At 38.3% G+C, this 24,368-nt stretch overlaps 1 protein-coding gene and 2 long non-coding RNA genes across 10 annotated transcripts in view; 1 reads left to right on the top strand and 2 right to left on the bottom strand.

Annotated features, from left to right (window-relative positions):
• LOC134810911 (uncharacterized) overlaps positions 1–11,604 on the bottom strand; it is a 38,219-nt gene extending 26,615 nt beyond the window's left edge. Inside the window, exons 1-2 of the long non-coding RNA XR_010159664.1 lie at positions 11,477–11,604; positions 7,029–7,146 (exon numbers count right to left, since the gene is read on the bottom strand). This is a non-coding gene — a long non-coding RNA (uncharacterized LOC134810911). The remainder of the gene's footprint in view (positions 1–7,028; positions 7,147–11,476) is intronic.
• Positions 1–24,368, top strand: part of SAMD12 (sterile alpha motif domain containing 12) — a 492,602-nt gene that overhangs the window by 320,800 nt on the left and 147,434 nt on the right. The gene's annotated exons all lie outside the window — the stretch shown is intronic.
• Positions 18,156–18,623, bottom strand: LOC129135762 (uncharacterized). The gene is made up of 2 exons (XR_008536816.2): positions 18,399–18,623; positions 18,156–18,306 (listed from the first exon to the last, which is right to left on the bottom strand). It is a non-coding gene; the product is annotated as an uncharacterized LOC129135762 (long non-coding RNA).

Raw genomic sequence — 24,368 nt, 5'->3', positions numbered from 1 at the left:
ATTTCTTGGACTTCTCTCTGGATTTTATGAGTCTATGCTATCTTTTTCCCAGAAGCATTAAGTTTGAAGACTCAATCACCAAGTGCAATCAAAGCTACCTTTCCTCCCCCCAAAATTAAATAGACATTTTTAAACACACATACACATTTCAAGATCAACAGAGTTCCCTTTTGAGCATGGAAATATAGCCATTGCTAAATTACGTTACTGGACTGAACTCCAGGTATTAGTTACAGTGGAAAGTAAGAGATTGTAGGAGACTCTTTTCTTAGAACCAGGACATGGATTATGGCCTGGATTTAATTAAGTGTTGCTCATGGCACCATGCAGGCTGACATTTAATTATATTCAGTTTAGCCCTTTATTATATATCCTCTCGTTATTCTCCAAATGTTCTAAATATGCTGGTCTTGTTTTATCTAGCTCTGTTGTACGCTCTTTGAAATCAGAGCTAATGTCACACAGTACACACTCAATAAACACATTATAAATGAATTTATGAGCAAAGAACTAAATGAATGTGGCTATAAATTCGAGATGCTACTGTTCACAATACAAGATGCGACCTTAACAATTCAAGAAAAGTGAACAACTGAAGGTGAGGGGGTTTCCCTGTTGTTCCCTGAAAGGCATCCAAATTCTCCTGAAGCTCCCATGAATAAGATGGAGGTTTAATTTTTCTCTCTTTGGTCCTCTGCTCTTTTAATCTGCTCCAGCAAAAAAAAAAAAAAAAAAAAAAAAAAAAAAAAACTCTCAAAGATCTGGCACTAGAAAATGTTGTGAAGAGTTTTACCTGAATCTAGTATCTGTGTATTTATATACTGGTCTTATTATTGTCCCTAGCCCGAGCTTTTTAAATTTTCTCAGTTTTCACTGCCATCTTCTCAGTGTATTATCTTTGCCTTCTTTGTGACAGCCTATTAAGATACCTGTTTGAAATGAGATGTTTCTAAAATACTGGTCATGGACTCTACCTGTAAGGAATTTCTGTAAGAATAACATAAAGAATTAGTAGCAATGATTCCATCTGAGAAGTGTAGAAATGCAGAAGAGGAGAATGTTGACTTTTATTCTGTATTCATCCATATGGATCACTTCTGTTCAGGAGCCTGTAAGACTTTCATAATTTAAAAACTAATAAAAAATAAAATATATCCATCACGACAGATGTCATTTTAGCAGGTCTGAAGAATAATTCATGAACTATTAAGGCAGTTTGCCTATGCATACATTTACCATAAACAGAAGTACAACTTGATTGTTTTAAGAGACAACACTTAATGAATCTAGTCCTCCAGCTTTCAAAGCAACTTGTGGGTGTCCATGATTAAGTACTGGTTAGTGATTCATCCTGGCATTCATTTATGGGCTTATGATGGCTGAGCTGCTTTTGTATCTGTACCTTTTGGCTTTGAACGGCCCACCCTCAGTGAGCATTTTAATAAGGAAGAAACTGTTTTAGTCAATGGGTCAAGAGAACCATTTCCATCGTGACAGCTTTTTGAATTTTTCCTTCACATTTTTATTCTAAATGGTGTTCACAGTTGTATAATAACACATGTTGCATGTTATAGGTCCCCATGTTGACTACAGCTTGCTAGTTATTCACATCTAGTGACCCCACCACCTTTTGCTCTTTGCATTTTCAAAAAGTTTTTCTTTCTCCTTAAGGTTTTTATGTAGTTTTTGTCCCAGGGTTTTATTCCCATCGTAGTCTATATAATCCTGCTTCTAATTTGTCATCAGCATTTCTACTCTGGCTTGTTTTGAGTTTCTGCAAATGGTTCAACTATTACCAGTCATCTTTAAACCTTTTAACCTTTAAGAAATGCTTACAAGTGCATAAAATTATTTGACTCCATAAATGAATGCTCAAAAATGCATGCACTTTTTATAACCATCTTTATGCATCATGTTAAAATAGGTAAGATGTGTTTACATTTGCACATTGTAGAAATTGAAGGTTTAATTCTCAGTAGACTAAATGCATACATACTCAGAAGAATATACAATTTTATGAACATGCGCTACCTATCAGTAATCTGTAATATTTAAGAATTAACAAAAAAGATGTGAAAGAGACTGGCTAGATAATCACTTAGGCTGGTAGTTCTTTAACTCTAATGTACATTGGAATCGCCTGAAGGGCTTGTTGGAACACTGATTGCTGAGCCACTGATCTGGTAGGTCATCACTGGAGCCTATGAATTTTATTTCTAACAAGATCCAGTAGATTCCAATGCTATTGATGTGGGACGACACACTGAAAACTACTGCCGTCCTATTTCTCATCCTGAGCACTCAGAAAGACTGCATTTCCCAGCCTTTACCACTTCTCAACCTGACCATAAAATTCCCTGCATGGTTCTTCACTCTCTGTTGCCCCTTTCCTGGGCACCTCTGAAGGCCATGTATTGAAGATGGCAACTTGTCAAGATGGAAGGTGTCTAAAGATGTCTTAAGTGGATTTCACAGAAACAAAAAATAGAACAGAGAATAGGAGAAACTAGGAATGGTAAAAGAAGGGAGGAATAGGGAGAGATTTGTTAAAGGATACAAAATTACGGCTAGATAGGATGAATAAGTTCTAGTGTTCTATAGCACTGTGGGATGACTGTAGTTAACAATAGTATATAGTTTCAAATAGCTACAAGGAGGATATTGAATGTTCCTAACACAAAGAAATTATGAATGATTGAGGTGATGGATATGCTAATTACCCAGATCTGATCACTATATATGTATTGCATCATCACTGTGTACCCCATAAATATGTATAGTTATTATATGTCAATTAAAAAAAAGTAAAGAAAAAAAAGGAATAAGCCTTTGTATAACAAGGAACTGAGGTTTAGGGGCAGCATTGACAGACTTATCCCAATACCCATGATTTTCATGTCATCATGAGATGAACCATGCCCAGCTTTGAGGAAACTTTTATGATGTAAATTTGAGATGAGAATGAATCAATCTACCATTTACTACCCTACAACAACAACAAAAAAAAACTAAGTTGGTTTAGGTAGACTTAGCCTACAGCCATATGTCTGTAGGCCATGAAGAGATTTTTGCCAATTCTTGCTAAGATCTCCTAAATCCATCTTAGTATATTTTTGGGTCATCTTTCATCTGAACTTTTCCAACTGCCTGCTCCTTAGATTCCTATATTATTTTCTCAAACTGATTCTACTCACGTCTTTGCTCCATGTTGGATAAGACCAAGGTACTTTTCCTCTCACTCAAAACCCATTCATTACTGGACAGCTCTGCCTTGCTTCCCTCTATTCCCCCCTTACCTTGTTCTGCCAGTAAGATCATCCCAGAGTTTCTGACCCTATCTTGATTGGGACAGAATTCTCCCTTAGGCATCTTCAGAGTAAAACCATTGGACGTGTAGAGACCCACATCTTTCATCACAGTCATATGTTGTTGAGAGCAGAGAGCCTGCCAGATAATCCCTGTTCCTTAACCCTATAGCGAGTACTACTTTTGCTGAATCTCTTACCTGCCTGCTTTCTCTGAACCCTGCCTAAATGTTCATGCTCCTCTTCGCTGCCTCCACCAACCTTACTAAATCTGACCACTAGCCTACCTGGGGACTCTGAGCTCCCAGGCTCTGGTACCTTATTTATTTATCAGTTCCCTCTAGACCTTCCCATGTATCATACCCTATGATTAAAGGAGTCGCTAGTCAAACTTCCTTCTGTTATGCAAATGCATTATCATCACCCCTTTTGATGTCTCCCACACACAGAAGCGGACAAAAGGCAATGATTTTTCCCAAATATAAGAACATGTACCTCCTTTAACCCCTTTACTGCTCCACACTACCTTATATGAAACCAAAGCCCAAAGATTATATAAAAATAGACAAAACAGTGCTTATTATTCTGTTTATAAGCAAACATGTAAAAGATAATTTCAGTGTTAAAAAGAATACACCAACAAAATGCTTCAAAATACCAACTACTGTTCAAATATCATCTCAATATTCTATTACATCTCAATTTATAGTTATTTATTGCTATGTCTTTTAAATATATTAATATTTACCTGCTTACTCTATTGTACATTTATGCTTCATTTATTGAAACAATTCAAGCAAGTGTTGCTTGCAGTTTTTGTTACTATAAATAACAATAGGATGAACATCCCTATGCCTAAATCTTTGTGCATGTACCTCATATTTTTAGGTAGATTCTTAGCAGGTGAATCCCTTGGTAAAAGTGTGTAAACAATTCAAAATTGTATAAACAACAAAGTGTATTTAAAAAGTGTAAATGCTGCAAGAAGTAGCTAAAATAATTAGTAATGGTTATGTCTGGGTAGCAGTTCGCTAGGATAGGCAGAAATTGGGGATCAGAATCAACTGGGATTATCTAGCCAGTCTCTTTCACATCTTTTTTAAAAAAATTCTTAAATATTACAGATTACTGATAGGTAGTGCATGTTCATAACATTGTATATGCCTCTGAGCATGTATGCACTTATTCTACTGGAAATTCAACCTACAATTTATATAACATGCAAAGGTAAACACATCTTACCCATTTTGAAATAAACACAATGCATAAAGTTGTTTATAAGAAGTGCATTTTTGAGCATTCATTTATGGAATCAATTTTATGTACTTGTATTTCTTAAAGGTTAAAAGATTTAAAGATGTCTAATAACAAATGAACGATTTGCCCATGTCCTATGAGCCGTGCATTCAGCAAGGAACTACATATGTATGTTTGACATTCACAATAAACCTACCAGGTAGGTGTGACCACACCCCACCTGTCGGGTAAGAAGGCTGAGGGCCAATGGGAGCATCGCAAAGCAGGGAGCTGAAAGAACCTTCTCTCCAGCTTCATCTCACTGCTTTCCACTGCATTTAGGCTTTCCCACATTCAATTTTTCTGCTTCTACAACGCATAATGCTGTTTTCTATTATTAGCACTGCATTTGACTTGTTCTGTTTCTGTATTATGATAAAAATAAACATTACATTATTTAAAAAATTATTTTTTTCAAAAATTATTTGTCAAAATTATGTGATTGTTTTCCCAAGGCACAATTACATATGTAAAAAAAAAGTATGTGAACATTTTAGAGAATCCATATTCTATAACCATGTGAACAAACTGCCCTTCTGAAAATTTATAATAATTTACAAATCTCTTCCCTCAGGAGTGTGTAACACTGCCGTTCCTGTGACAGCCTCTACCAAAAAAATTTTTTTAATCTCTTCTAATTGAGAATACAATTTTAATTGGCATTCGTTTTACTAATAATGTCGAATTGTTTTTACATCTTATTTACTGGCATATATATATGCTTTTTAAATGAACATACCAAAGTATGTTTATCCAATGTATGCTGCTCCTGTGAAATTAGTCCCTTCGGAAGGTGTTGTCTCTATTCTAGTGACGTGATCTTCCCTTAAACATTTGGGTAACTCTTCTTTTTGAGTGACCATCAGGGCTTTAGTGACATTCTTTTGGATAGTCTTAGGATCAGTTATATCATCAAGTTGGGGACAAAAATTCAGAGCAACTGCATAGTGATAACCTCAGTTTTCTTCTGTGGCACATAAACCAGTCATGAAATCAACTGTCAAAAAGATGTTCTAGTTACATGGTGAGCCGTGGTGAACATGGATGAAATAAATGCCTGGCTCCTGAAAAGCACCAGTCATTTGAATACATCCATCATGGAGGGCTTATCTCTACACTTACTTCATCATTTCATAGACAGGCCTCATATTTAATATATCTATATTAATTAATAGTTGTCTATCAGTCTGCACATCAATATGCCATGCAACCTTAAATATGCAGCCATATACATCAGACACTTAGAAATCAGATCAAGATTGTCAACTAGCATGTTTTAGACCAGAATGTCATTCATTCTAAGGACTTGTATCTGTTTTGTGCTAGAACAGTGCCTAGCACAGAGTAGGTGGTCAACAGATGTTTGTTGAATACATGATGAACAAATGAATGAATGAGTGAGTGAATGAACCAACACTTAATAATTAGGCATCAGGACCAGAGCTTAGTTTGCCTTATTTTGTAGGATAACACAAGATGGCAAATGCATTTTGATAATAGGTGATGAATACACAATAAAGATAAATTGGCATGGTAGAAAGGCATGTTTCTATTCCAATGTCGGCTGTGTCAGCAAATAGCTGCTATGTCATTCTTTCCACTAATGTTGACTGGGTACCTACTATGTGCCTTGCACTTCACCAAGTGCTGGAGATACGTGAAGAGTGTAACACATGCAGGCTGTGCCTTTGGGGAATTTACAATCCAGTGGGAGAAAAAGATATTAATCAAATATTCCTGGAAATAAATAGGGAATTACAGATTTTGTTAAGTGCTAAGCACATAAGAGAAGAGGCCAACCTGGCATGAATGATCAAGAAAGGCTTCCTTTTCTGAGGAGGGGATATTTGAGCTGCATCTAGAGGCAGAGAGAACATTTTGAACACAAGTTCAAGCAAAAACTGAAAGCATTGTGCATTGAAGAAATCAAGAACAAACAAGTGTAGGGCATCACAGAGAGAGTTTGGAGAGCAGTGAGATAGCTGGAGAGAAGGTTCTTGTAGCTTTTTGTTTTGTCATGGTCCCACTGGCCTTCAGTCTTCTTACCAGTGATGTGGGCATGGTTACGCTTTTCTGGTAGGTTTATTGTGAATGTCAAACCTACATGTGTAGTTCCTTGCTAAATGCCGATCCACAGGAAATGCTCAGTTACGGTCATTTTACTGTTTTTTCTATTACCTATATTTTGACTTCATAAAGCAAGATCTGGATCCTCTATTTTACTGAATTGCCTTACTTCCCATCCCAGTGTGAACTGCTTAGAAAATGCTCAATTGACCAGACGCAGTGGGTCATGCCTGTAATCCCAGCGCTTTGGGAGGCCAAGATGAGATGCACACTTGAGGCCAGGAGTTCAAAATCAGCCTGGTCTATATTGTGAAACTTCATCTCTACAAAAGAAAAAATTAATGTGATTGGGTAACACACCTGTAGTCCCAGCTACTGGGAAGGTTGAGGTGGAAGGATTGCTTGAGCCCAGGAAGTTGAGACTGCAGTAAGCCACGATTGCACCACTGCACTCCAGGCTGGGTGGCAGAGCAAGACCCTGTCTCAAAAAAAATAAAAAATAAAAAATAAAAATAAATTAAAAAATCAGTGACAGCTGGGGTTATCATTGCCCTTATTAAGCAGTCTTCTGTGTGCTAGGATATAACTTATTTTTCTCACCTAGGCTTTTATTTAATAAAAATTGCTGTGGATTTACAAAACTAAATTGAGTTTCCAGCATCTGATACTTTCATATGTAGAATTACACATCGTTATTATCCACTGATGTTTCAGATTTGAATGTGCAGTTTGGACATGATCTTCATATTGGCAGAATATTGGTTAGTTCAGAGGTTCAAAGCATCTCTAAACTTTAGAATGATAAAAAATGTTATCTATACATATTGGATTGCAATAAATATTTGCATCACAGCATTTTTTGATAGCAATGAGAAAAGTATATACAGAGATTAAATAAATGCATAAAAATAGCCTTTCACCAATAATTTGCAGCTCAAACAACAAAGCAATAATTTAGAGTTCTGACCTTGTAATTCAGCTGATTAGAAGAAATCAGTTCTTTTTAGTTCATGTTGTGATGGAGAATTCTAAGTGAATTATATGCCAAAAATTGAAAAGTTCCATTCCCTTTGTATCTAGATGACTTGTATGTCCTGTTTTCCCAATTTTCACGTAAAAAAAAAAAAAAGAAGTTTGTTTTCTTCTTTCTAGCTGCCAGCACTGTGAACTAAAGCGGGATCCTCCCCATTTCCTTCTCACATAATTATATAATACAGTTCCTGCTTTCTAAACTTTGTTGACAATTCTGTTGACAGTACACACAGAGTAAAATACATCCCAGTCTTCCTTAACTAGATGAGCCTAATCACTTGTAAAAATTCCCGTTAATCAGATTAATGTACCCAGATCCAAGCAGATGCTCAGAGAGCACATAACAGGAGAAGGGATGTACAAAGTATCACTTTTCGTTGCATGACCCTACATGATTCTTTTTTATTTTCTGATTATTGACAGTAGATGTGAGATAATATTTATACTCTGCATATTGCAAGAATTTTAAAAAATATTTTACTTTTTATGTTTTCATCCTTCTGCTTTTACTAAGAAGTTAAGTTCCTGTTTATCCCACCACTCAGTCCCTCTTACAAATACAGTTTTGTGTGCTGGCCTATTCATAAATTATTAATGTCACACTGAAAAATACCTTTTCGAAATGGACCCCCTGACATAAAACTATTGGTGATTGAGGAGCTTCAGGACACATGAAGCACTCCCAACCCGACTGGTGAAGAAAGCTGCTGAAGCTCTTCTTCCTCTGGTGAAACAATTAACTTTATGTTCCATTTGCTGATGATGCCGCATGCCTAAATTGATCATGTTTTTTAAACCCATGCCAGTCTTTTCAGCCTGCTCAGCTCAGGGGAAAGTCAGGATGTACAGTCAGGCTCCAGTGCTTTTGGGTAGAAGTGAAAAGATTTGCACTCATTGAGCAAGAAAATGGCATTCCTGGCTGTCAGTGTGGAAGGAAGGGGTTTTCTCTCCAGTGCTGCATGGCAGACTCTGCTCTTGTCCCTGAATGTCAGCTCATGCCTCATTGCTAAGTAAGTGTTTTCCCCACCTAACCTGACAGGTAGGTGTCTGACATGACAGCAGGCTGCCATCACACTGGGGAGCAAGGATACCCCAAACTTGGGGCCAGTTCTGCTAAGCTAAGTCAGTTTTGCTAAATGTTACTTTGATTTCAGTGTATTATTAGCTTTGAGATATGCCTTGAGTGCCTTAGAGATCCAGTGTGAGAATGGTTCGCTAGAGCTGGCTTCTGTCTGATGACTGGTAAGGGGTACCACATTTTTCCCACTGGCATTCCAACCCCTTCATCTCTTCCTGCCACATCTTATCCATCAACGGGAATCAGGTTTTGCCAACAGACTGGTTATGAAAGGAGTTGGGATTCCTTGAAGAAGTGAGCTTTGAGCCCCAAGAGTAGGGGATATCACTTTGAGAACTATGACCTGCCTGTACATTGGGGGTATTGGCATTTTGCATCTTCAGCTGGCTTCTAGCAACATACATCTGGCTCCAATTTTCACCACAGTGTTAAAATTTTTTAAAAATAAATAAATAAAGGCAAACTGGCTATGGTAATCCTAAAGAAGATATAATTTCCTAAGAACATAAATTGCTGAGGAAAACCATGTATTTTTAAACCAAATATAAATTGACTTCTGTATGTTTCTGTTTTCAGTGTTATATATTGTCTTTTCATTCGCAAATATTGGTTAAATGCCTAGCCTGTGTCATCACTAATGTGGGCAAAAAAAGACATTTTTCTGGCCCTCAAGAAGGTAACCATCAAAGTAACTTTCCCTTCAGTCATCATGAATCATCAGAGTTGGTTGTATTAAAAATCCACAGCTGAACACTTTACACTCACTATTTTATCTTGTCTAAATCTCCCTGTTGTAAATTTCAGCATCTCTTGTATAAAATTAGGGGACTAGGTCTGGGTAATCCTTAATGTATCTGGAAAACATTCAGCTGGTTTCTGCCATTAGCACTTATGTGGTCTTAGAGATGTTGCTTAATGTTTCTGAGCTTCAAACACAGCATAAGAAAAAAAATAATGCCCAATTTGCAAGGTTTGTTATTGGTTTTTTTTGTTTGTTTGTTTTTTATTATTATACTTTAAGTTTTAGGGTACATGTGCACATTGTGCAGGTTAGTTACATATGTATACATGTGCCATGCTGGTGCGCTGCACCCACTAACTCGTCATCTAGCATTAGGTATATCTCCCAATGCTATCCCTCCCCCCTCCCCCCACCCCACCACAGTCCCCAGAGTGTGATATTCCCCTTCCTGTGTCCATGTGATCTCATTGTTCAATTCCCACCTATGAGTGAGAATATGCGGTGTTTGGTTTTTTGTTCTTGCGATAGTTTACTGAGAATGATGATTTCCAATTTCATCCATGTCCCTACAAAGGACATGAACTCATCATTTTTTATGGCTGCATAGTATTCCATGGTGTATATGTGCCACATTTTCTTAATCCAGTCTATCATTGTTGGACATTTGGGTTGGTTCCAAGTCTTTGCTATTGTGAATAATGCTGCAATAAACATACGTGTGCATGTGTCTTTATAGCAGCACGATTTATAGTCCTTTGGGTATATACCCAGTAATGGGATGGCTGGGTCAAATGGTATTTCTAGTCCTCAGATAATGGAATGAAGACTAAATAAAGTCTAGACTAGCCAAGAAGTAGAACTAAATAGAGGTAGCTATTATTATATTGTTGTTTTTTCTATGAATCTGTGAACACTGCCTTTGATCCAAGGTCTCCGGAATATGTGTGTGTGTGTCTGTGTGTTTGCAGTTTTGGACATTACTTTATTATTATTATTATATTGTTATTTTTTCATAGGTTATTGGGGTACAGGTGGTGTTTGGTTATAAGAGTAAGTTCTTTAGTGGTGATTTGTGAGATTTTGGTGCACCCATCACCCAAGCAGTATACACAGCACCATATTTGCAGTCTTTTATCCCTCGCCCCCTACCCCCTCCTGCCCTTTCCCGCGAGTTCCCAAAGTCCATTGTATCACAGAATGCATTTTAGTAGGCTTACCAAGATCCCCTGATTCTAGCATGCAGCCATTTATAATGGGCAATAGAATTCAATTTCTAAAGCATCGCCTTGTAGCACTTTTCCTCTTTTATATACTCACAAGCAGAAGCACAGATAAGAAAAGAAACATACTATTTGCTTTCACCAGGTGAAACAGGAGCATGCTTAGGATCCATTGCTGAGTGCCTAACAGGGTGTCGGCAATGAGTCAGCTGCTTCTTGTTGCCCTGATACCTCCTTCCAAAGTCACTCTGTGGCAGTCACTCTATGGAAGTAACTTTGGGAGGAGGTATCAGGGCAACAGGAAGCAGCTTGTGGCTTCAACCGAGAAAACACATGACAGTTTACATGGGTCTTTCATGTTCCTCTAGCTTTTTTCTTCTGTGTTAGAAAAATGACAGAGATTTTTCTGCGAACTAAATAATAATAGATGATAATAGGGAAGCTTCAGGAAGTTAGTAAATATTTCCCTTCAGAGCTGAGGACTAGCAGAAACCAGGCCCCTGAAACATCAGCCAGACCCTGGAAACTCTCCTGATTTGGGCTCAGTAAAGATATGAAAGAATAATTAGACCATAAGGGGAATTCTGTGTTCCATTCCCCAAGGACAATGATTACTGACTTTCCATGTCATTCTTTTTTCCACTTCCTGTTTTTTCCCCCTTTGAGAACATTGTTTACTAAATGATGGAAAAGAATAGAATGGGAGCACCCAGGCAGCCTGGGCCATAGGACTGACCTGAGGAATGCCTCTGCTTTTTCATTTACATCCACCAGTTCTCCTTCTCCTGCAGGCCTGGACGGGGACTCTCTTTCCCTTTATCTCAACAGCCAAATGAAAGAAGTTGAGGGTTTTTCCTGTGTGTTGTTAATCTAAAGAAAAAAGAAAAGGTGTATGTATAAAGATAACATGAAGTTTATTTGTTAGTGTCCCTAAAAATAAACACAGTGAAACACTGTCAAAATAGGAAAAGACTTTTAACATTTTCATTGTACTAGGAACTGTGCACAATTAAATTGAAATATAAATTTGTAAGCCAACATTTCAGTTAAGCTGCTTAGGAAAATAATTAGGCCAGTGAAGCGAGGAGCAGGCCAGCCAAGGAAATGGTGAGTTTGGCTAGAATGCTCTCTCTGCAAGTATATGTTCTCTCTGTAAGAGTTGTAAAGGCATGTGTTTAGTAAATAAAACAGTTCTACACTGAAATTCAAAAGACACTGGAAAAAGACTAATTTTTTTCATATTTATATATTTGCAGTCATAGAAATCCTGAACTGGAAGGGATTTTAGTAAAACCCTTTCCTAACTGGTCACCACCAAGTTCCCACTCAGAACTTAGTTTCCCTATGAGTTTCACTTTTTGCAAGATTCCCTTTACAATTTGAACTTAAGTAGTAATTAACTTGATTTATTACTAAGTAGAAACATGATCCCTGAATGGGAGCAATGGATTAGCATGAAATAACTAGTGTTAACTCTTTCAGTTAATGTAATTTAAGCAAAAAGCAAATAAATGTGATGTTTTGACTAATTTGTGAATCATATTATGGGTTAATATGATTTCTTGGCTTTTTCTAAGAAGCAAAAATAGTGCAAGGAGACCCACTGCTACCTTTGAGGGCAACCAGTGGGTAGCCATTGTTTATTCCAGCCCACTTACTGTATGGTGGGTTCCATGGTTCAAGACTAACACACTACAGTTTAAGGCACAGTCAAGGCTAGAGTATAGATCTCTCAGTGTCTAGTCTAGCACCCTTTTTGTTTAACTACACTGCTACTTAATAAACTTGTGAGGCTGGAGAGTTTTTAATGCCATTAATTCCAAGATTTTGGAAGTGTGACTGCATTTGAAAGACCATAGAAATAGCACTGTGGTAACCCATTTTCCTCTCTGGATTTTTCATTACATTTTCTTAATATCAAATTGGGCATTTTTTATTTTTGGTCTTATGTGCAGTGCTGTTATATAAGGTTATAATTTTTACTTAGCTGATCCTTTGCAAGCTTACAAGTCATTGAATCTTCCTTATTTGAGTCTTTTAGTGTGAAAAGTGCACACCCAAACCCTTCTGTTTGATCATAGAAACAGACAAGACCTAAAAAGGCTCAGAAGATATCTCTCTTGAATGAATAATTTTGTAAATTTGCTTCTTTCTGATTTGGAAATGTAGTTAGATCTTTCTGATCTAGTTACATTTGGAACCCAAATCTTTACTCTCTGTATCTCAAAAGAAGCTGGCAGGTAACTCAAATGCACAGTTGGGGACTTAATAAAGCATATTTTTAAATTAATTAAGAGCACACTAACTTTAGAACTATGTCCTTTCAGAACTTTAGGGAGAATGCAGTTGGCATCAAAAAAATGATAACAAAAAATACAGTTACCAAGAATTAGAACAGGTGACAACAACTTAAGTAGAGTGTCAGCAGCCCTGATTCTGGTTAGCACTGCTGTAAGCTAGAAGCCAGCACGAATGATTGGTCCATCACACATGGCAACATCATATTTTTAAACCGCCTGAGCATGCAGTGAATGTGAAGAATGTGTTACCTTTGTTTTTAAAAGCCCTTTGGAGAATGTGGGTTTGCTGAATGCCACTTAGACCCTTCATATCATTCAAATTGCATTTGGAAAATAGAACATTTAACTGCCTGCCATTTTGATCTGCTGCTGCCAAGGAACCTATATGCTGAGGCTGCTTCAGGGAGACATTTGTGTGATCTAGCGGGTGTCTCTCTTTGAACCTATTAATTAGGAAAAGAGCAGAGGCAGATGTGATATATTAGTTGGCCCTAAGATGGATTGCTCTGAAAAATCTCATATTGGCAAGGGTGATTCAAGTTGCCAGGAATCCACAGTTTGCTGTGTGACATCCCCAGAAGTCTGATGGGGTTTGACTGGTTTACTCCACTAAATGAAACTGCTGAGATGACTGTCTTGAGGTGATTAATAAAGTGCATAAATCTTAACTATGGGAAGAAAAGAAGATGAATTGATGCATGCACATATTGGAAATGTAATGAAACCAAATTGAAGCTACCAGGATTTGCTAATATATTACAGAAAAACAATACTGTGTTTATTGTTCTTCACTGGTCTTATTTTGTTGGCGTCAATTCCAAAATGACCAGGAAGACATGTTGGGTTTTATTTTTCATTTTTCTAGCATGGGAGACCTGAACTGGCAACAAAGTGGGAAAGTAATAATGACATCATATATATGTGCCCCTGGTATTTATTATTTTTTATTTCTCTCATGTTAATGAGGCTAAAAAATTTTTAAAAGATTGGTTCAACTTCCATCAAAGCTGCTATTGAATGCTGTTAGTAATCATATATGAAGTTTCAGTAGTTTTTGAAGTAATTAGAACCTTGGAGCAAATAAATACTAAATGGACTCTCATCTTCAAAGTTATTTTTTCTAACTAAATAGCTCTGTTCTTGTATAATTATATACTAGTCATGAAATTAAAAATCATTTTAAATGACTAGATGCTTTTTTTAGAAGTGTTTGTTTCTTGCTAGTTATTGTGGACTAATTGTAGTTTATGAGGGTCTTCAAAACATCTGAAATTGCTGCCTTAGATTTCTAGTCTCCAAAGGTTGCAAACTTTAATTCCAATAGAAAAATACAATGATGAGGAAGAGTGTGTAAGGCAATCAAAATTAGAATTTTTGTGATTTTGAAAAAATCTGACTTTTCAAAGATCATAACAGACAGTTATGCAGGGTGATGGCACAAAAAAAGCTTTATCACCACGTGAACCTGAATTTGGCCCCAGCTCCACTAGACACTGTGACCTTTGGCATGTTATTTAATTTCTCTGAGCCTCAGTCTTGGCACCTGTAAAATGGGGATAATAAATAAGTATATTGCAGTATTGTTTTGAGAATTAAAGATAATATCTACAAAATCTTTAGCATGGAGTCCATCATCATAGTTAATAGCTAGTATTATCGTCACTTCTTTTCACCACCATTGTAATTTTTATGATATAAAAATTTACTGCTCATAGGGCCACGCTTGGTCTTCAGGACAGTCAGTCCATGACACCTTGTACCAAGGTTCTTTTTTCCAGTGGCAAGTTTGTATGAGAACACGGGATTTAAATTAAACAACTTAGAAAAGCAGAAGCTTTCCATGTCATTTTCCTATCCTTAGGGGCAGCCATCAGGTTAAGCGTGGGTAGAAAGTATGACTCTTTAGGCCACATATTTATTAGGGGCTTTTCCATGAACCAGCAGGCTCTCAAGAGCCTATGCACTCATAAATTCATGATGGTCCACACTTTGCCAATATCTCCCTGGGGCAACAAGGAAAACAAATGAAGTGAACAACAATCACAGAAAACCAAACCATGAAATAACAAGGAAAACCCTCGAGATGAGCCTCCTAAATGTCCCTTTCCCCCTAGTCCTTTCTTTCTTTCCTCTTTATTACAAATTGGTATCATGAGTTATACAGGTGAGTAAAAACCGGGCACCACGTGCTTCTGTCAGGAGGCAGAGATGATGAATACCACGTTCAGAATTTCTCTCTAAGTCCCAGCACTATCCCAACTATTTTTATCAATAAAAGATTTTCCTTTACTCGCCCTAGCTCTTTGCTCGGACTTCTTATTTTTCATTTTGCTGTCGGTTTAAAGAACATTCTTCCTGGCTGGGCGCGGTGGCTCACGCCTGTAATTCCAGCACTTTGGGAGGCCGAGGCGGGCGGATCACGAGGTCAGGAGATCAAGACCATCCTGTCTAACACGGTGAAACCCCATCTCTACTAAAAATGCAAAAAATTAGCTGGGCGCAGTGGTGGGCGCCTGTAGTCCCAACTACTTGGAAGGCTGAGGCAGGAGAATGGCCTGAACCCGGGAGGCGGAGCTTGCAGTGAGCCGAGTTAGAGCCACTGTAGTCCGGCTTGGGCAAAAGAGCGAGACTCCGTCTCAAAAAAAAAAAAAAAAAAGAATATTCTTCCTTACTCAGTTTCTTGGTTCTAGGTACTAAGTTTGTTGTTTCTTACATTCCAGGCACAAAATATATATATTATCTTAAAACAACTTAATTTTACAGCTGAGAAAAAATGTGTGGGGTCATAGGAATAGTACGTGCTAGAACAAGGCAGGAATGAGTGAGGTGCTTCAGTGCACCTTCAGGCACATGAGAGCAGGCTACTTTCCTAGATGTAGTCAACATGATGGGTACAGATTTGTGATTTCAGATGAAATTCCCATTACAGAAACCAAATTTTGATTCTAAATGTAGATGCTGTGGTGGGCGTTTAAACTGTGTTTCCTTAACCTGACTTCTCCAAACCTCCTTTACCATTCTCAATGGAATCTACCTTGTCCTACTAGCACATAGGTGTTGATCGAGAGACACAAATCCAGCTACCTCTCATGCTTGTTTTCTTCCTCCTCTGATCAATCCCCTTCCTATTCAAAGCTTCATGGTCCTACCACGCTGGCTTCCCAGCTACAAGGAGCATGGAGAACCCTGCCAGTTTATGACACATCGCCACAGGGGTAACAGAAGAAAATGTTCTCATCTCAATAGGCTAAGGGAGTGGTAGTGTTAGCCTTTATTAGCTTTATTAAGATGCTGGAAAGAAAAAGAGGTTGGAAGGATTTCAGAAGAAAGAAGGAAGAGAGATTTGCTGAGAAACAGGAAACAAACCATGCTCAGAGATGAACAAGACCCAACAAAGAAACAAGCATTGCCATCCCTAACTGCATCTCAGAGAGAAGCGCCCAACACAGCTTTCTTTTTTTTTTTTATTATATTTTAAGTTCTAGGGTACATGTGCACAACATGCAGGTTTGTTACATATGTATACATGTGCCATGTATACATGTTGGTGTGCTGCACCCATTAACTCGTCATTTACATTAGGTATATCTCCTAATGCTATCCCTCCCCCCTCCCCTCACCCGACAACAGGCCCCGGTGTATGATGTCCCCCTTCCTGTGTCCAAGTGTTCTCATTGTTCAATTCCCACCTATGAGTGAGAATATGCGGTGTTTGGTTTTCTGTCCTTGCAATAGTTTGCTAAGAATGATGGTTTCCAGCTTCATCCATGTCCCTACAAAGGACATGAACTCATCATTTTTTATGGCTGCATAGTATTCCATGGTGTATATGTGCCACATTTTCTTATATATATGTTCACCCCTTCTCCCTGACCAGGCTCAGCAAGGCACTTAGATAGCCAGCCAACTCTTTGGTCTTTCTCTAAGTATCAAAGTTTCTCACAGGGTCAGACTTTTATAATACTAATAGCTACCAATTACTGTACACCCATCATGCACCAGATACTGGACTAAGTCCAGGACATATAGTATCCTATTCAGTCTGTTCAATAGCTCCATGAGATTGCTAAATGTATTATCCCCAACTTACAGAAAAGAAAACCAAGTCACACAGTTAGAAAAGGACAGATCTGGTATCGAAACTGAGCCCTGTTATTTCCAAAGCCCATGTCCATTTGTTCTATGCCACATTATCTGAAGCAAGACAGTTTTTCAAGCGTGCTGTTGCACAATAGTGGGCCTTCATTGAAGGGATGACAGTGGGGTGGGAAAGAGGTCATTTTAGGGAAGACTGTTGATGCCACAGTGACCTGAGAAAATGGCATCAGTTCCTTATTTTTTAATGACAACATTCATATTTTATTAAATATAACAAAGCTTCAAGCTGCTATATGCATTATTTAGCTTTTTCTGTTTACCTATTTCTTATTTTAAAAATCCCTATATAGTCTCCAAAGTTTATATGATCACTATAATATAGGGACTATTGGATCTCTCACGGAAAGTTGATTTCAGACTCATGGGTACCCACTGTGCAGTATGGGTAAAATGGATTTACAAACCATTCAGAGTTAGGAAATCCAACCCAGAATTCCACCCATGTAATGCATAATCTAGGCTTTTTCTTCTGGCTATTAAAAAAAGAAAGAAAGAAAGAAAACGTGGCCAAGAGCAGAAAAAGAAAAAAAATGTTGAATGGGGACTCAGGAGGAGCCTGCCTGGATATAACAGAGTATAAAAATGAGAGGGAACTTCGGCTGGGTCATTTGTCTGCCTGGGACCATATAGTTTCCAACAACAGATGAATTTTGATTCACTGCTTCTTCTTCTTTTTTTTTTTTTTTTTTTGAGACGGAGTCTTGCTGTGTCGCCCAGGCTGGGGTGCAGTGGCGCCATGTCTGCTCACTGCAAGCTCCGCCTTCTGGGTACACACCATTCTCCTGCCTCAGCCTCCCGAGTAGCTGGGACTGCAGGCGCCCGCCACCACGCCCGGCTGATTTTTTGTATTTTTAGTAGGGACAGGATTTCACCGTGTTAGCCAGGATGGTCTCGATTTCCTGACCTCGTGATCTGCCCGCCTTGGCCTCCCAAAGTGCTGGGATTACAGGCGTGAGCCACCATGCCCGGCCAATTCACTGCTTCTTTAAGATTCTCCTGTAGCCCATTTTCCAGAAAACAATGATGCTGTATGTATATATGTCACCTCAAGAGCATTTAATGAATTTCACGTCACCATTTCCAGTCAGTCTTGATGTTCCATTTTTGTCTAGATGGAAAGAGTAAGAGGGACTATTTCAGATTCTTTGTGTATGAAGATTAAAGGGGACAGGGATATATCAGGCAGGCAGAATCACTCACTTGTCAATCTGTGCAGATGTTCAAAACAGGATATTCTGATTCTTGTCCAATTCGGTGTGAAAATTTACAGAAGCATATTGTTATATTGTTGGAAGGGAAGTTATGAAGCCATCCCAGCCAGTTCTGCTGCAAGCCAGGTGCACACCCAAACTGTAAAAGACAAAGGGATTGGCTGATTGTTTCATCTGCCTTTAAAAAATGCAAGAAACCTGGAGCTTTCTTCATTTTATCATTAAGGGGGGCAAAAAGTGGCCATCGGGGTTATCATAATGGATCCAAAAGAATATACATGGAAGGGCATTATTTAATGAGCTTGGTGGAAGGAAGATTTGGCAGTCTTCGGAAGTTACCTTTATTTTACCCATTTTATTGTCGTGAAAGCTATGACTCAGAGTCATCTTTGCTCTTTGAAAATGAGTCCACACACCTTCTAGAATGTGATACAGTTTACTCTAGGGTGCCAGAGGACTTCTATAAACCAGAAACCATTATTTCTCCACGCTTAGTATTTTTGAATGGGAACATGCTGTAATAGATGAAGTTTCTGAATGAAACTCCTAAATAATGAGAATAGAACCTTACTCTTCAAGCCCAAGTTCCCCTGTTTAATCCCATATTCATCTGCTCAATCTCCTCTATGCATACATTTGCTCTTTAAAGTCTTTGCTCATTCTGTTTCCCTCCATCTGCCTAAGTTCTAGCCATGGTACAAGACATAGTAGAAGCCCTTCCTCTTTACAGAAGGCTCATCACCAGATCCCAGGATGGATCTCCCTTGCCTGGAGTTCAGCACTTGCTTGTTCTCACTCCTGTGTTTAGCTTTATCTCGCAAATTAGTTCAGGTATGGCTTCATCTTATGTGCCGATTCAGATTGGGAATGGCCAATTAGAGGAGGATTACAAGGCCACTTACAGAGTTTGCGGGAAGAATGCTGTGATGGATTAGTCGTGTCTCTCTTGGGCATGGCAGCAAGGAATGGAATATTAAGGCTACATACTCCCTTCTAAAACTAGCTCAGAAGTGCCTAGAAAATAAGAATCTATTGCCTTGGGTTTTATATCATGCATGCCTAATTGCTCTGACCTCATAGGAGAGGTTCAGATCATATTCATTGATTGATGAATATGACCAAAAGGTGCCATTAATACATAAGGAATAAGATCTAAGTGAGTCTGGAAAGCAGTATTTTGGTTTTGTCAAGAAACAATATTTCCTTGTATACATATGTAACAAACCTGCACGTTGTGCACATGTACCCTAAAACTTAAAGTATAATAAAAAAAATTAAAAAAATAAAGTAAAGTACCAGAGAAGTACTATGTATTTTCCTCGGTGAGTCCTGGTCAGATATTGAGATCATGTGAAATTCCACATGCCACTATACTTAGAACTAGATTTTATTTGTGATATGTCTAGGCCCATCGGAATTTTTCTTATTTCTGTATTTAATCCATGAAAGCAATTGTAAAGTTCATTCTACCAATGTCTAATTTGGGTTTAAATGATATATTTAAAGGAATAAAATAAAATATAAATAAATACATATGTATACATACAGCTACACACACACACATATCTATACATATATAAATATTATGGCTGATATAAAATTAAAATGAAAAGATTGCAGGGAACCACAGCTAATAAAAACAGTCTATTTGATAAAATGTCATAATTGCTTTAAAACCTGTACATCTTCCCTGTATTTCTAGTCTGAACAACTGGATGGTATCAACTTAAGTATCTGTATCCTGATCCCTGTCTAGTTTTAGCAAATTCCAATCACATTTGAGGTTCATTTTCATTTCATAAAGAATAACCACCACCACCACCACCCCAGCCCCCCTATAGTTACAGCACTCACTGCTGAGGTTAATTGCAATTTCAACTTCAACAATTTCTTGAAGCTTAAAGCAAGATATTGTGTGTTTGAAAAGCAAGAGAAATAAATTACAGGAGACCAGAAGGTAGGGTTTACACAGAAGTTACCCTTTGGACTGCAGAAGGAATAGGCAGGTGCTGGAGCTTAGCTTTCAACCAACACCAGCCTATACGAGAGCATTGAGAAGGAGAAAGCCTTTACCTACCTTGAGCCCCATGTCCTTGGCAAAATGGCGAAAACAAGGCACTTGCACTTAAATGACCCAAGTTAAAAGTTCCTCTTAGGTGTTTGACCTTAGATATATGGTATAGCTGCTCCAAACCCAGATTTCCCCTCTGAAGAAAAGAAAAAAGGGAAATAATCATTTTTACTTACACCATAAGGTCATGATGGTCAGATGAGAAAATGGAAGTGAAAGGACCTGATGAACTGTCACTGAGGCAAATTAAGTTATTACCATCCAGTGTCATTCAGCTCCACTTGCTTACCCTCGTCTCCAAATAATTTGCCTTAAAACAGACATCATTAACATCTGTCTTCAGTGGTTATTGAGCTCATTTCTGCAGAAAGCACCTGAAGGATGCGGCCCCTGTCTGTAATAGTGGCTTTCTATCCCTAGCTGGCAGAAGCAGAGATAGAGTTTGAAATGACCCACTGGTAAGAACCAGAGATCTTAATGTAAAGAAAATAAATGAGCAAATTTTAGAGAGGTTAAAGGACATGTTAGTTTAGAAATTGGAGAAGGGCTTTTAACCATTCCTGGAATCATACTTGGTAGAGGACCTGCATTTAACTTCACCATGACTGAGGCTACTCAGCACTCTACCAGCTTGTCTCAGAGCCTGGTTTAGAACTATTCCCCACGCCCACACCAAAGCAGGTTTTGAGCAACTTCTGGATTTATCATGCAATTTAAAGGGAAAACTGGCATGTAGATGACACATTCTCACTACTTTCTGGTCTAGGGATTGTCACTTTATGCCAAATGTCAGCAGACCTATTCCTAAAAATGTCTATATCTATTAAAAGTCATCCATTCATTCAGCAAATATTGATTGTATACCTGTTCTGGAGTCAGCACTGTGTTCGATGACAAGTCAGGAGTGAGCCAGAAGGAAACAGTCACTGTCTCACGGCATCTGCATTCCAGGCCCTCGGAGCCACTGCACACGGAAAAGCCATCGAAGGAAGGGGATCTCCTCCCCACTAGACACGTGCACTGCTACAATTTCAAAGAGTGCTGGGTTCTGGACTTCATGGCATCTCAGTTCTTTCCTTCTTACTACTCATCATGTGATTGTTCTCATTTTCTATTTCCTAATCTGTGAAATTAAAGGCCAAAATGAGTTATCTAAGGATCCTTTCAATTCCAGAATAACACAATTTTTTGACTTTAGGAGAATGTGTCTCGGTTTCCATATTTCTAAAAGAGAAATGATGATATTTTCCTTGCTAGTACAACTAGCTGTTTCTGAAATTGAATTCAGATAATATATGAATGAGTTTTAACAATATAAAGAGTCCATGTAAACTTAAGATTCTACGAAGACTATGATTAGGATATCATCATTAATATGGGACAGAAAAGGGCAGCCTTGCCATTCCCGCTTGAGGACGCAGAATACACTCTGGTCACTTAAACTGAAAGCATGGAGATACCTGCCCCCATGCAGGTGGCTGACGTAGCCTGCAAATATTAAGAACTCTTACTTCTAGAGAAGCTCCCCCACCAAAATGCTGGAGGCCCAGTGCATATATAGTAATACAGTGGAGAAAAGTCTCAGTTGCCTAATGAGAAAATCGTTACCATCTATGTGTGTTCCCTGGAAGCTAGGCTCAAACCAGTTTCTCATTTCTGAAGAATGCTTTTCTCCTTCCCTTTTGCTGCTGCCTGGAGCTTGCTTTTGGAAGGTAATATACCATTGTTTTATTTCTCCTAAGTTTGATAGTCCAGAGTCATGGCTCTGGACTATCATGTATCATGTATGATAGTATTTAATGGCTCACTAAATACTATCAGCAACATTCAGGCCACCTTTTCGCCATATTTCTATTAATACAGAGTCTCCCTGGAGGCATCAGTGATGATAACTTTGTCCTTGATTCTATCTCACACTCAAGCTTATCCCTGCCCATGTAGCACAGAGTGGTCAAGGCAGCTGATTGCAGATAAGTTCAGTGCACTTTGAGTGGCTGTGCTCCTCTCCAAATTGCTTGGCAACAAAATGGCACTAAGGGAATATTTTGTATTTACTGTGACACAATAACAACTGGACTAAAAAGAATATTTTGACTAAGAACAAGGACATTATGCTATCATTTACACAGGGGTTTGCTTTTGGAATTCCTTGCTCAGCTAAAGAAAATGTTATGGCTACTGGTGTTCTTTTATCTGAGCAATTGCAGTAGAACAAATCTTAAAAGCATTTATTGGACTCTGTCTCCCAATTCCCTATGTATCACCACCACCAAAAGGTCACAATTGCCAGTCCCATTTGTAAGTGGAGAGAATGTGCAATAGTCAACTCTGAATCTCAGTAGTGTTCCTTAGAAGGGAATCATTTGCAGACCAAGAAACTTGCCAACATAGGGCATGTGCGTCCTTGTGTTTTTGTGTGTTGTCTGAACTCAAGTGACCTACTTCACCAACTACCTCTTCGGTAAAGTGAATCCCACCGGGCCAGGATGTTCATCTCCCATAATTTGCCCTGAAAAGAAACATTGAAATCTCAGATGTATGGGAAACAAGATTGTGCTGCATAGAAATCAGCAATAATGCATCAAATATGCATGTCCAGATTATAACATGAAAATAGACTTCTCATTCATTTCCTCTTATGCATATAAAGCACTGACAATGCACACCACAATGTCAAAACAAGGAAGTGGTGGGCATATTCACGATTTCAGTTCTGTATGTGACAGCTGTATTCCTGGCTACAGTTCAAAGCATAATTCAAATGTGGGCCAGAAATGAGTGATTCAAATAAAGTTTTAAAAGATACAGCATTTGCATCACTTCTCACGTAACCATGTCTTCTTAATGTTAATCACAAACATTAATGAGAAGATGGTGATATCTGATCATTACCTCATATTAAAAGACACCCAGGCACACCCAAGTTTGATCTAGATTTCCATTCCAGTAAAAAGCATGGGAAGGTGTTAGGGTATTTTTTTTTCATGTGTATTCAATTAATAATATAAGACTACTTTCCTGACCAGTAGAAAGTTTTTAAAGTAGCAGAACTAAACACCACCTGATTGTAATTTATATTTCAGAAAAATAATTGTTATGCTTTCTATTCTAGCAAAGGGGAAAATTGTCAGGGGTGAGCACTTGAGCTTTTTGACCACTTGGAATTCATCTTCATTTTTGCATCAGAGGCTGAAGCAGCCCCAGACCCAGATGTGCAGTTGGTTTCTGGTCAACTTCAACTCCTTTGGGGAAATTACACTGAATTGTGTAATTTTTTTCCTGAATGCCCAGATTATATAAACACACCCATTTCATTTTTAATAGCAGAGCTAGGGAAGCCCATTGGGAAAGCATGTTAATACTTTTTTCTCTAAATTGTATTTTGGGGCAAACCTTACACAAAGAAGGATTTAGAGCCTTTTATAACCTCGAATATGACAACATCTTATATGAGCCACTTTGCAAATATGCATGGCTACGTGTAATGGAAACAATGCACCTTTACTTCCCCTCGCTTTGTACTGCCATATTCGTCTCTTTGATCATATATGAAGCCTCAAAATAGAAAACTTGCCCAACTTAGTTTTGCATGTCTGTTTGCTGACCCTTTAATTTTTAGTCATGCAAACTCTAACCCCTTCTCATACGGCTTGAGAGTGGGCTGGCTCTAGGTATGTTGCTCCAACCTGGTTTTGAGCAGAAATGGTTATGTTCCACTGGTGAGCACTTAACAGCAGCAAATAGTCAGTGACCAATGAAACTGACCAATCTGTACTTAACAGCAGCAGATAGTCAATGACCAATGAAAACTGGCCCATGTCCATGGTTATGGTTTGTTCTCTAGGCTTCCCAGATGCTGAAGCTTTCTTGAATCCACTTTAAACATTC

The sequence above is a fragment of the Pan troglodytes genome, chromosome 7 (assembly GCF_028858775.2).
Source record: "Pan troglodytes isolate AG18354 chromosome 7, NHGRI_mPanTro3-v2.0_pri, whole genome shotgun sequence".
In the NCBI taxonomy this organism is placed as follows: Eukaryota; Metazoa; Chordata; class Mammalia; order Primates; family Hominidae; genus Pan; species Pan troglodytes.
Note: the sequence above shows the minus strand (reverse complement) of the source record. Positions and strands in the feature narration are given on the sequence as shown.